Source organism: Garra rufa, chromosome 2 (assembly GCF_049309525.1).
Source record: "Garra rufa chromosome 2, GarRuf1.0, whole genome shotgun sequence".
Classification (NCBI taxonomy): Eukaryota; Metazoa; Chordata; class Actinopteri; order Cypriniformes; family Cyprinidae; genus Garra; species Garra rufa.
Window position 1 is genome coordinate 62,862,364 of NC_133362.1, and position 12,348 is coordinate 62,874,711.

Consider the following 12,348-nt stretch of genomic DNA (forward strand, 5'->3'; position numbering starts at 1 on the left):
GTAGGCCTACTGGCCTAAATAAGCTTTTTGCATCATAGGCGTTTACACACAAATTAAGCAGTTTAAAAGTTTACGTGCATTCTCCTTTGAAATTTCTTTTGGTGCAATAAAAATTCCTGAATAGTTGTCTTGCAAGACACATTAGAGAAAGCATTAAACTATTATTTAAATGTATTTTATAACTATGAAATTGAATTGCTAAAAGTGAACCATTATGAATTTGCCAAAAAAATGCTCTTTAATTCAACAGTTAATGAATAAATTCTGATCAACCACTGTAAAATAATGCCCCCCACTTACGAAATACTAGTACCTGGTCTATACATAACCATGGAAATATATTAACAATATATAACTATATATTACATTCAGGATCGGCAACAACATAGGACAGTATATTTAATAGTGCCTGTTAGCTGCTTAAAAGGCGAGACGACGTGGCCTGGCTTTGAATGCCTCAATTATGTCATCTGGGTCCAGTGTCTCTGCAAGTTCTCGTTCAAACATCAGCAATGACAGGCTGTTTAGTCTTTCTGTGAGCATGGTTGCTCTGTTGCTGGATTTGATTCGGTTCACTGTTGAAAACAAGCGCTCCACAGAACAGCTTGTAACTGGCAATGTGATCAAAACACGCAGTAAACTGTTCATGTTGGGGAAAACGTCCTTATCAGATGAGTCTAAGACTTCTATTAAGGATGGGTACAGGTGACCCCCATCCACCTTTCGTTTGAGCAGTTGCACAAACACTGTAAGTTCAGGACCTTCCAGTTCAAGTCCATAGTGCTTGCTCGGTACCTGTAATATTCCCATCTGGCCAAACGCATCAGATCCGGGCAGCAAGGAGGCGGCAGCCTTCATTATTCCATAAGAATCACTCTGAAAACGGTTGTTAAGTTCCATCAATTGTCTGTCAAGAATGGAAATCCACAAGGATTGCAAATCCAAGTCACTCCTAATGGGCGCACACCTGCCCACTGTAGAGGTCACATGTGAGTCGGAAAGCCTGGCAGGTAATTTTCTGTTACGTGTGACCACTGTGTCCCAGTTTTGCACATCGTTTTTTTTCATGACGTCACCAGTAAGCTCAATGATTCTCTCAAATTCCCTGTCTGAATTATTCCTAAACAAAGAAAAAGTTTCTTTTAGGCCCTCAATCATGTGGATACAGTCAGTAACAGAAACAGATGGTGACTGTAGGCCTTTTTTTTGCAAAATCACTTGCACTGAACAGCTTCGAAAATGCAACAAGGAGAAAGATGAATCTCTTGGTCTGTATTTGTTGCAAAAGAGACTCTGCATCTATTTTGGTCTGGCCTGAGCCTTCTGCAAATTCACTCAGTGTTTCCAGTATGACATCTTACAAAGTCAAAACCCGACTCACAGACTCAGATTTTGAACTCCATCTAATATCCGTGGAGCGCACAAGCTCCAGACAGGGTTTTTTGGGGTGTAGCTCTTTCTGAATTTGTAGAAACCGTGCATGTCTGTTGGCTCCAGTCATGAAATGGTGCAGTGAATTTATAACATCAAAAAAAGTGGCCACAGTAGGAGACACTTTTGAGGCTGTTGAAAGAACAAGATTCAGGCGATGCGAGTGGCAGTGTACATACACAGCATGGGGGAAAGTTTTTTTGAGAAGCACCTGCACCCCAGCTCTCCCACCTGACATGACTGCCGCTCCATCAAAACTGAAACCCACACACAATTCAGGATCCAGCTGCAGTGGTTCCAGTACTTCCAAAATTTTGTTAGCGATGGCAGATGATGTCATATCATCTGTTGCCACAAATCCGACAGCTCTCTCCCTTAGATTGCCATTAAATATATACCTCACACAGACAGCAATTAGTTCCTTCTTTGAGTTGTCCTTGTATTCATCAGCTAAAATGGCATAATAGGTGTCAGTCTGTGCATGCAATTCTGCTCTGATTTTGCGGAGGAGAAGTGATGCTGCGGTTTCAAGGAGGTCATTTTGAATGTCTGGACTCATCATTTTTGCATTAGCTGGAAGCTCATCAAGGCGTTGTTTTATCTCGGGGTCATACTGACAAAGCACTTTAAACAATTCAAAAAAGTTTCCTCTATTCAAACTTTCTGTGTCTTCCTTGTGACCACGCAGTGCAATGCCTTGTTTTGCACAGAAAAGCAAAATGTCAATGATAACTTTGATATGTGCCCGGTTTCTTTCAATCAGGTCAGTAAAATGCCCCTGTGCGTCTTTTGTAACCTGATGCATGATGTCACCTTTTCCAGCCCTTTTTACTTCCATGAAACCTTTGTGTCGGGCCACAGCAGCAGAATGGGCTTTACTGGCTTCGTGTTTTATACAAAACTGACCAAGATGCCCCCAATCTCTCAGTCCTGCTTTGCTGAATCTGTCCTCCTTAACATCAGTACTAAAGTGGCGACAGGACTGGCAAAAAACAGCATCCATTGAGATGCTGTACTCTAACCAATTGTACCGGTCATACCACTTAGCAGAAAAATTCCTCCTCTTTCCACTGACCGTTTGTGTGACTGGAAAAGCATACAGTTTTGGCTGGCATGGAGGCTCATCTACTGCAGAAAGGTTGGTAGGCTTAAGCTCTGAGGTGGAGGCCATTTCAGTGTCTTCTGATTCAGCAGTTTTTTCCTCAGCCTGCTGTGCTGGAGAAGTCGCACCTGTTGATGCTGGGCCCGGGGAGAGAGAAACATCCTCTGCAGGTGCAGGGCTTGTGTCTGGCTGTCCATCAAGCCGAGGTTTTTTAGAGAAAAAATTAAGCAGGGAGCTCTGCAACATATTGCTAGCTAGCAGAATTAGTAAACAATTCTCTATTTTGTTTAGAATGCGCGGCAAAGATGCGGCGGTTACACGTCAGTGACGTCACAGTCAGCGGCTGTTGCGGATTGGTTGGCAGTCTAAACAGCGGCAGATTTGTTTATTAACTTTTTTTATTTTTTAACAAAAATAATTAAAATTTTAAATTAACAAATATTGTAAACACTGCTTAATCTGTAAACTGCGAGGTCCCGGAACAAAGCGGGGTTACGGATCCGTCACTTGATGAGAGGAGGAAGAGGTTAACGAAGCATTCATCACATTGGTGGACCAATTTGAGTGATTACCAGCTTGCATCAGTTGATTTTATAGTGTGCACATGTACTCTAAAAAAATCTGTTATTTTAGGCTATTATATTGTGTATTTGGGTAATATCGTGTAACGCAGCTCAATTAAGCGGTTTTGAGCGCAGATATTTTGCTTTATAGTCCGCAGTGTGCAGACTTGCATTTCTTACATCATGTTTATTTTAATCTGATCTATTCTTTGCTGTAGAACTTTTTGCAAAACAATCTAAAGAGACCTGATGTCAGTTACCTAAACTAGTCGCATTGGACTTTTCACGACAATGAAATGAAGTTAGGCTACTTTTAAAATTCTTATTAACGAATTTAAATGTAAGAAATACTGTATACATGTTTAAACGGTAAATATGTTGTATTGCAAACTGTATTTAACGAAAATAGTTTTCCTTTAAACAGTGGTCGTGTGTGTTTTGAGGATTTATTATCTGTAACCACGTTCATTTACGAGGTAAAAAAATAGTAGTTTTGTTAACAATCAAACAAGAAAGAAAGAAAGAAAGAAAGAAAGAAAGAAAGAAAGAAAAAGAAAGAAATAAAAGGAAAAAAAAAGAAAAAGAAAAATAGAGAGAATTCGCCATTGTTCCTGTTTCGGGCATCGCCAAAGCTACTGCTTTTAGATGAATATGCACTGTATATGTATTATGTAAGCTACTGCTTTTAGATGAATATGCACTGTATATGTATTATGTGCGCATATCAACTTGATAATTAGCCCGCGAATCCCTTGATTTTTTTTTCCCCCAGCGTAAAGAACTTAAAATACTCGGCAATGTTTGGTCATACAGACAAGAGATTTATTTACATCATACATGCAGTATATATGTACACTACACTCAAAATAACACCAAAGTTGTGCTTTTGTAAAAAAGAGAAAATAAACAAGATGCACTTTCTGCAGTATCATTCAGCCTCCGTGAAATATAGCGCGTCACAGCAATGAACCGGCTACTTGACACACAAAGAAATCCATAGAAACCTTCAAATATCTGCAGCGTCGGCAATCTTCATCTTTTCAGCCTACACTTACTTAGAATAATGCTGCACTATTTTATTAACAAATAATTAAAATATTTTATTTTCCCACAACGTATTCATAATCATTACTTTTGCCGGTGCAAGCTTTATGCGCGCGCTTGAGCGCGGTTTAGCCTTAAGTTAAGCCTATGCCGGCCACATATAAATATTAGGCTATATATATATATATATATATATATATATATATATATATATATATATATATATTATGTGTGTGTGTTGTGTATATATATAATTCTGCATCTATTTTTAGGTGTGCCAGATGCCACTGTGGGTGGCACCGGCACACCCTGGCACACCCGTGGCTACGCCACTGTTCTTGCACATATTTCGAACTTGTCTTGCAGCACTTGGGCACATATAAAATTGAAACAAGCTCAGCAGAGGATGGTTTCGATCCATCGACTTCAGGGTTATGGACCCTGCACGCCTTCGCTGCACCACTCTGCTGAAAGTCACCCCAAATGGGACTCGAACCCACAATCCCTGGCTTAGGAGGCCAGTGCCTTATCCATTTTTTTTTTTTTTTTTAAGAAATTTCAAACATTAAAAATACAAAAAAGTAAAAGTTTTTCATAAACAAAACATTTTCACTTCACATTCATTATACATACATTCAGAATTTCAGAATCTTCTGTCAGTTTCCACATCAAATCTTTTAAGACACAACAAACGTGTGGAATAAAAACATGAGAAAAAAAATAAATAAAAAATAACTGTTATTGTAAACACAAATCATTTAATCATAAAATAAATACAATCATTTTCACATTTAATCGTTTTCACGTTCTGGCAGCGTCCACAAAAGATCCTTTAAAACTTGATAAACTTGAAGTGTAAAAACATGATAAAATTCATTCAATCTGCTTTCACATTTAAAATACCCATGCAGTGTTTTAATGTACAGTTCTGTTTTTCTTTTAAACAAAGTCCAAACATCTAAAACCACTTTTTCTTTTTTAGCCATATTTCTTCTTTCCCATATTGCACTTTTCATTAAACTTATCCATAAGTTTATTAACTTTTTGTTTTTTCCCTTCTTTTCCCATCCAAACATCATCACTCCGCTTGTCTTGTCTTGATATAGAGTCTGTGCACTGGTCTTTTCAACATAACATGATTCTTACACATATTTCTAACTTGTCTTGCAGCACTTGGGCACATATAAAATTGAAACAAGATTAGCAGAGGATGGTTTCAATCCATCGACCTCTGGGTTATGGGGCCAGCACGCTTCCACTGCGCCACTCTGCTCACCTTGATGTAGAGCCCGTACACTGGTCTTTTCAACATCACTTGATTCTGGCACACGTTTCTAACTTGTCTTGCAGCACCTGAGCACATATAAAAGTGAAACAAGATTAGCAGAGGATGGTATCAATCCATCGACTTCTGGGCCCAGCACGCTTTCGCTGTGCCACTCTGCTGAAAGTCACCCCAGATGGGACTCGAACCCACAATCCCTGGCTTAGGAGGCCAGTGCCTTATCCATTAGGCCACTGGGGCTGTCATGCAGTGGTTTACTTTTTCTTTTAGTTCTTCATCTCATTCAGCTTCTGGATGAACAACTTTTGTGAGAGGACCAAGTGACTTTAGGTTTTCACAAACAGGCTCTGAACATTTCTCTTTTTGGGAGGCTCTGTCATATATACAAGCTCAGAAGTCTTAGCAGAGAATGGTTTCGATGCATCGACCTCTGGGTTATGGGCCCAGCAAGCTTCCGCTGTGCCACTCTGCTTTCCTTGACGAGAGTACCATACGCCGGTCTTTCCAAAACCACATGAGCCTGGCACACATTTCTAACTAGTCTATTATGTATGAATTTTTTTGCTAATTACAACAAGTTTACCAGTTGCAGCGTCATTTCTTTAAGCAGCACCTGGACACATATGAAAGCCAAAAAAGCTTAGCAGAGGATGGTTTCGATCCATCGACCTCTGGGTTATGGGCCCAGCACGCTTCCGCTGCGCCACTCTGCTTGCCTTGATGAAGAGCCTGTGCACTTGTTTTTTCAACATAACTTGAATCTTGCACACATTTCTAACTTGTCTTGCAGCACCTGGGCACATATAAAAGTGACACAAGCTTAGCAGAGGATGGTTTCGATCCAACGACCTCTGGGTTATGGGCCCAGCACCCTTCCGCTGCGCCACTCTGCTTGACTTGCTGTAGAGCTCGTGCACTGGTCTTTTCAACATCACTTGATTCTGGCACACGTTTCTAACTTGTCTTGCAGCACCTGAGCACATATAAAAGTGAAACAAGATTAGCAGAGGATGGTTTCAATCCATCGACTTCTGGGTTATGGACCCAGCACGCCTTCGCTGCACCACTCTGCTGAAAGTCACCCAAGATGGGACTCGAACCCACAATCCCTGGCTTAGGAGGCCAGTGCCTTATCCATTTTTTTTTTTTTTTTTTTTTTTTTTTTTTTTTTAAACATGTTAATACATTTTATAAACAGTCTGAATCACATTCTGGCAACAATACATTAAATCGAAACCATGTCATTTCAATAAATGGGTTATCATTTACAAAAATTTTGACAAAAACATCTTTCTCTTCATTCATATTACAGTAATCAAACAAAACATTTAAAATAAAACACATCTTCACCTTAAAAAGTTTGCACACAGGTATTTTTGTTTTCTTTTGTTTGACAAAATTTCATTTGCTCCAAATTACAAATCTAGCAATGGTTAATATCAAATTTAAAAAACACACATTCTTAAAATTACCTTTAGAACCAAATAAATACATTGTTTCCCATTCTTCATCAATACATCTTTGTTCTACTCCCAATTTACTTGTCATTTATTTTAATTTTTTTATAAAACATTTTAACCCTGTGCATTTAAAAAAATATGTATCAATCCTTCATCTTCCCTATTACATACCTTGCATATTGCATCACTTGCCATTCCAAATTTACACAGTCTCATTTCACTTAATAAACAATTATGTCTTAAAATATAATCAAAGTTTTCTAAAATTGGACTTTTCCACCAAGCTCTTAGATTTTTCCATATTTTCTTAGTTTCCATACTTGGGTACAATCTTTGCCAATATCCTTCTGCTTTTGGTGTGATAAAAACATCTTCACATAAACAAGAATAAAACATCTTTAAAATACCATCTTTAAAAGCATGCTGTTTGTCATTACTTTTAAAATCAATCATCATTCCATCATTACCTTTTGTTTCTTCTGTACCTTCTATAATATTTATCCATTCTTCCGGTATTACTTCTTTCATTTGTTTGTATTGTTTTTCTAAGACTGTTTTAGTTTCATTGTCATAATTTTCTACAATTGCGTCTCTTATTACTTGCACCGGTACAAAACCAGGTATCACTTCATACAAGATATCTTTTATTTGCTTTATCCCCGCATAAAACCATTTTTTATAAAAAATGGTATCATTTCCCTTTTTAATTTGATTATTTAAAAACAATGGTTGTCTTAAAATCTCTTCCCTGGTAAAAGACGTACAAACAACATGCTTTCTAAAATCACCCCATGCTTTTACAACCTCTTTATAAAACTCTGGTATTCCGTTCATCATGTTTTCTTTTAGCTTCATCCATAAAACATCATCTCCCATTTTTCCACATTTATTTAAAAAATAGTTAATTACACCCTTCCACGCATATTTCCCATGTTTCCAGTATTTATTAATAGTTTTTATTCTTATACTTTTCATTCTTATTAATGGATCTATTAGTCCCAACCCTCCTTCCTCCACCTTTCCAATTAGAGTGTCATAAGCAATTTTCGATGGTTTCCCCTCCCATAAAAAGTTTAAAACAATAGATTTTATTTTTTTCTACACCCATATAGGCAAACTCACAGAACCCAATACATACCACATTTTTGATAAAAACAAAGAATTAATAACTAAAACCTTCCCTTTTAAAAATAATCCTCTTAATTTCCAGAAATTTAATCTCTTCTCCATTCCTTTTAAAACCTCCTCCCATACCACTTCTCTTATTTCATTTTCATTTTCTCCAACCCTTATACCTAAAATTTTCATACTCTTCTTTTCTTCCTTAAATTGCATTTTATTCAGCAGATCATTCGGTAATCCAATTTTCATGTATGTAGTTTTTTCTTTATTAACTTTTGCCCCTGTTCCTTTACAATATCTTTCTAAAACTTCCATTACTTTATCCATACTTTTAATATCTTTTACAAACAATGTCGTGTCATCTGCATATTGAAATATTTTTTGTTCTGATTCTTCTCCTTTTATGCGTATTCCTTTTATGTTCTTTTCCTGGTCTACTGCCAGTCCTAAAGCTTCAGATACTAAAGTGTATAATAATGCTGACATAGGACAACCTTGTCTGATTGATATCGTTATTTTAAAATCTTTAGTTAAAAAACCATTCACTTTTACACAACTACTTATATCTGTATATAAACATTTTATCCATTTTAAAAAATTCTCCCCAAAACCAAATCTCTCCATCACATGTATCAAGTATTTGTGTTCAACTCTATCAAAAGCCTTTTCTAAATCCACACTTATTATATATCCTGTTTCTTTCTCCTCCTTCATGTACCATATCATATCTCTTATATTGTTAATGACATCAGTAATATCTCTTCTTAGAACAGCATATGCTTGATTTGTAGTAATTATATTTGGTACTACTATTTTCAATCGATTGGCTAAAATTTTGGCTAATATTTTATAATCTGTATTCAACATGCTTAGTGGTCTGTAGTTTTTCAAGTCTCTCTTATCACCTTTTTTCTTGTAAATTATTTTCACCATACCTTTCTTCATACTATTCGTTAAATTCCCTTTTTTAAAATTATCTATAAATATTTCATTTAAAATTGGACATAACACATCTTTAAAAACCTTGTAAAATTCAGCTGTTAATCCATCTATTCCTGGACTTTTACCATTTTTCAGTTGATCAATTGCAATTCCTATTTCTAATTCCGTAATCTCACTCTCACACATTTCTTTGTCTCCCTCATTAACTTTAACCTGTATTTTACTTAATACAAATTCCTCATCTTCTAAAACTATCTCATTTTTGGTAAATAAATGCTTATAGAATTCTCTGACTTCTTCCAAAATTCCTGTTTTATCTTCTACAATCCTTGCATCTTCTGTTTTAATACTTTTTATTATATCTGCTCTCTGTCTTGTTTTTTCTAATTCATAAAAATATTTCGTACTTCTTTCTCCTTCTACAATGTCTTTCGCCCTACTTCTTATTATTGCTCCTTTACACTTCTCTTCTTCTATTTTCTTTAATTCTTCCTGTAATTCTATTATCTTATCAATATTTTCATCATGCTCATTTACTTTCCTCATTTCTTCATCCCACTCTTTTTTGATCTTATTTTCTTTCATCTTTTTGACTTTTTGCCATTTTTTTGAATATTCCATTGAGAATTTTTTTATTCTTTTTTTTTAGAATGTCCCACCAAAACCCTTTTTCCATTTCATACATTTCCTCATTTACACTATTAATTATTATACTTTCTATTTCCATTCTGTATATTTCATTTTTTAGAAGTTCTGCATTTAATATCCACACCCCTGGTCCTTTGTCAGCCTCATTAAAATTCATCAATATCCATAAAAAATCATGATCACTCTCACTATAATTTTTGTAAGACGCCTTAGTGACGTAATATGCTTCCTTTTTCTTACATAAAAATAAGTCTATTCTACTTTGCTTTAGAACTCTGTCAACAATTTGTCTTCTTGAATATTCTCTTTTCATACCATTCCTCTCTCTCCACACATCCACCATATTATATTTCTCCATTATGTTATGTAGTTCATTCCTCCCTCTATCTCTTCTAAATCCCATTGAATCATCTACATCAATTCTCTGTATTACAGTGTTAAAATCACCTAACACCATAATGTTGTCATGTTTTTCTATTAACTCATTCATATCCCTGTAAAAATTAAATTTATCTCTTTCATCATTTGGTGCATGTATATTACACACTTTCATTTCTTTTCCATTACACACAAATTTAACAATTATTATTCTTCCCTTTGTGTCTTTATAATCTATATTTACTTCTTCAAATACTCCTTTTCTTATTAAAATAGCTACCCCTCTCTTCCTTTCCATATCACAGTTACTATATATTTCTCCGTTCCATAATTTTCTAATTTCATCACTTATTTTATCTTCCCATTTCGTTTCTTGTAAACATAGCACATCACATTTTTTGGTCAGACACATTAATCTTTCAAACTTTTGACATTTGGATAATCCTCTAGCATTCAGCGATACAATTGATATAGAGCTCATTAAAGAAAAGATTGGAAAAACCAAAACCCACCATTCAATCCGTTTCATTGTCTTTCAAAAAAGTATTTTTTACTTCACCCATTTCAGCTTTCCTCCTCTCCAGTCTTTTGCTCTTCTCTTCTTATCTTCTGCCTTTTAAGAACCTGTTGAATGTCTAAGCCATCTTTTCTTGTTTTTACACATCTATTCAGTCTTTCTTTTCCTTTGTTTTCCATTCCACGAATCCCCCCCCCCCCCATTGTCTGCTCCTCTTACCTCAGTCAGTGTCTTTATTCCCTTATCCTCAGCTTTTTCTTTTTCTTGTCCTTTTTCGTAGTCCAGTTCATTAGTGTCCACATCGTCCTGTTCCTTAGAAAATCCTTCTTTAATCAAATTTATATCCTCTTTGTTCGCTCCTCCTCCCATCTCCATTCCTTGTTCTTCATCTTCCTTCTTTTCTTTATTCTCATCTATGTTGTTGTTCTCCTCTTCCTCGTCATCTTGTTTCTCGTCCTCTCCTTGCGTCTGCCTTTGTGAGTCATTTAACCTCTCAATTGTTGTAACTCCCATTACCTCTTGTATTTCCATTCCTGGATATTCATTTTCCTCGTCTTCTATCTCGCATCTGCATCTTAACATTGTCTTTTGGCAGCCTTGGCACCGCGGGACTTTACAGTCTCGCGCATAATGCCCCTGCTCAAGACAATTTCTGCATGTGAATTGTGGGCAGTCCTTTTTTTCATGCTCCGGACTTACACAGATCCTGCATGTCTTCACTTGATTATCGTGAATCACTCTGAAGTACTGCACTCCTTCTTCAGTCCTGAAGCTTGTGTTGTATGGTAAAGACGTCACCTCTTGTGGAAACTTTACCCTCAAAAATCGTGTTCCGTCTGCCACCGTTGTCCCGGGATGATATCTTCTTCTTAGTGGTAGAATGGGAGTTACACCCCAATTGATTAGTTTTTGACTGATTTCCTCATCTTCTATATAGCTGGGCAGACTCAAGAAAGACACCATTCTTTCTGTTGCACACAATTTCCTTATCTCACATTCTTGTCCGTTTATCATTATTCCATTCAACAGCAAATCACAGTCCATCTCACTTTCCATAGTCATTTCAAAATCATAATTATTTTTTCTTCTCAGTCCGATCAATTTTCCCATTCCAACTTTCTCTTCAACTGCTTTAATTATCATTAGTATTGTTATATTTTCTATATCTTTAACAGTCATTGTTAATGTTGCTTCTTTCTTGTATTCCCTCTGATACCTTGTTTGTTTGCTTAATTTCTGTATCATTTGTTGTCGTTGAGATAAAACATTTCTTTTTTCTCCAACTTCTTTCTCAATTCCAATACCTTCAGTTGATTGTAGATCTCCTTTCCGTTCTTGTCCAGTTGTTTTTCTTTCTTGTTTCCTCCTTGAAACCACCGTCGCCCACGTTTCATTATTGTTTTCTCCATGTCTTTCATTTATATTCCTTTCAGTTATGTCTGCAACAAATCCTGGTTCCGCATTTCCCATCTCATGTTGTTTTACCAGTCCGTGTTCTTTGTCCATTAAATCCATATTTTGGTTGTCTCAAACCCCAAACAGAAAGACCTGTTTGGGGTTAAAAAAAACCTTCCTCAAAAAAAAACTTTTTCTAACTAAAAAACAAACAAAATAAATGTGAAAAAACACCCAGAAAAATGGTGAGCCTATCTCACCTACTGCACACTACAAACTGCCAACTCACTTCCTGTTTGCTCTCTAGCGCCTCAGGTGGGGGTATGGCCGTAAGCAAGGGCTGCTCCAAAAAGTGGGCTATTTAATGATCAGCCTCCGTAAAAGCCAGCATATTATATAAATAGTGAAGAAAAGGCAAAAGCTTACAGCACCTGGTATTCCCAGGCGGTCTCCCATCCAAG

General features: G+C 36.4%; 2 non-coding genes across 2 annotated transcripts; both read right to left on the reverse strand.

Annotated features, from left to right (window-relative positions):
- Nucleotides 1-5,592: 5,592 nt before the first annotated feature.
- trnar-ccu (transfer RNA arginine (anticodon CCU)) lies at nt 5,593-5,665 on the reverse strand. The gene has a single exon. It is a non-coding gene; the product is annotated as a tRNA-Arg (tRNA).
- A 401-nt stretch (nt 5,666-6,066) lies between these two features.
- On the reverse strand, nt 6,067-6,138 carry trnam-cau (transfer RNA methionine (anticodon CAU)). The gene has a single exon. It is a non-coding gene; the product is annotated as a tRNA-Met (tRNA).
- Nucleotides 6,139-12,348: the final 6,210 nt, after the last annotated feature.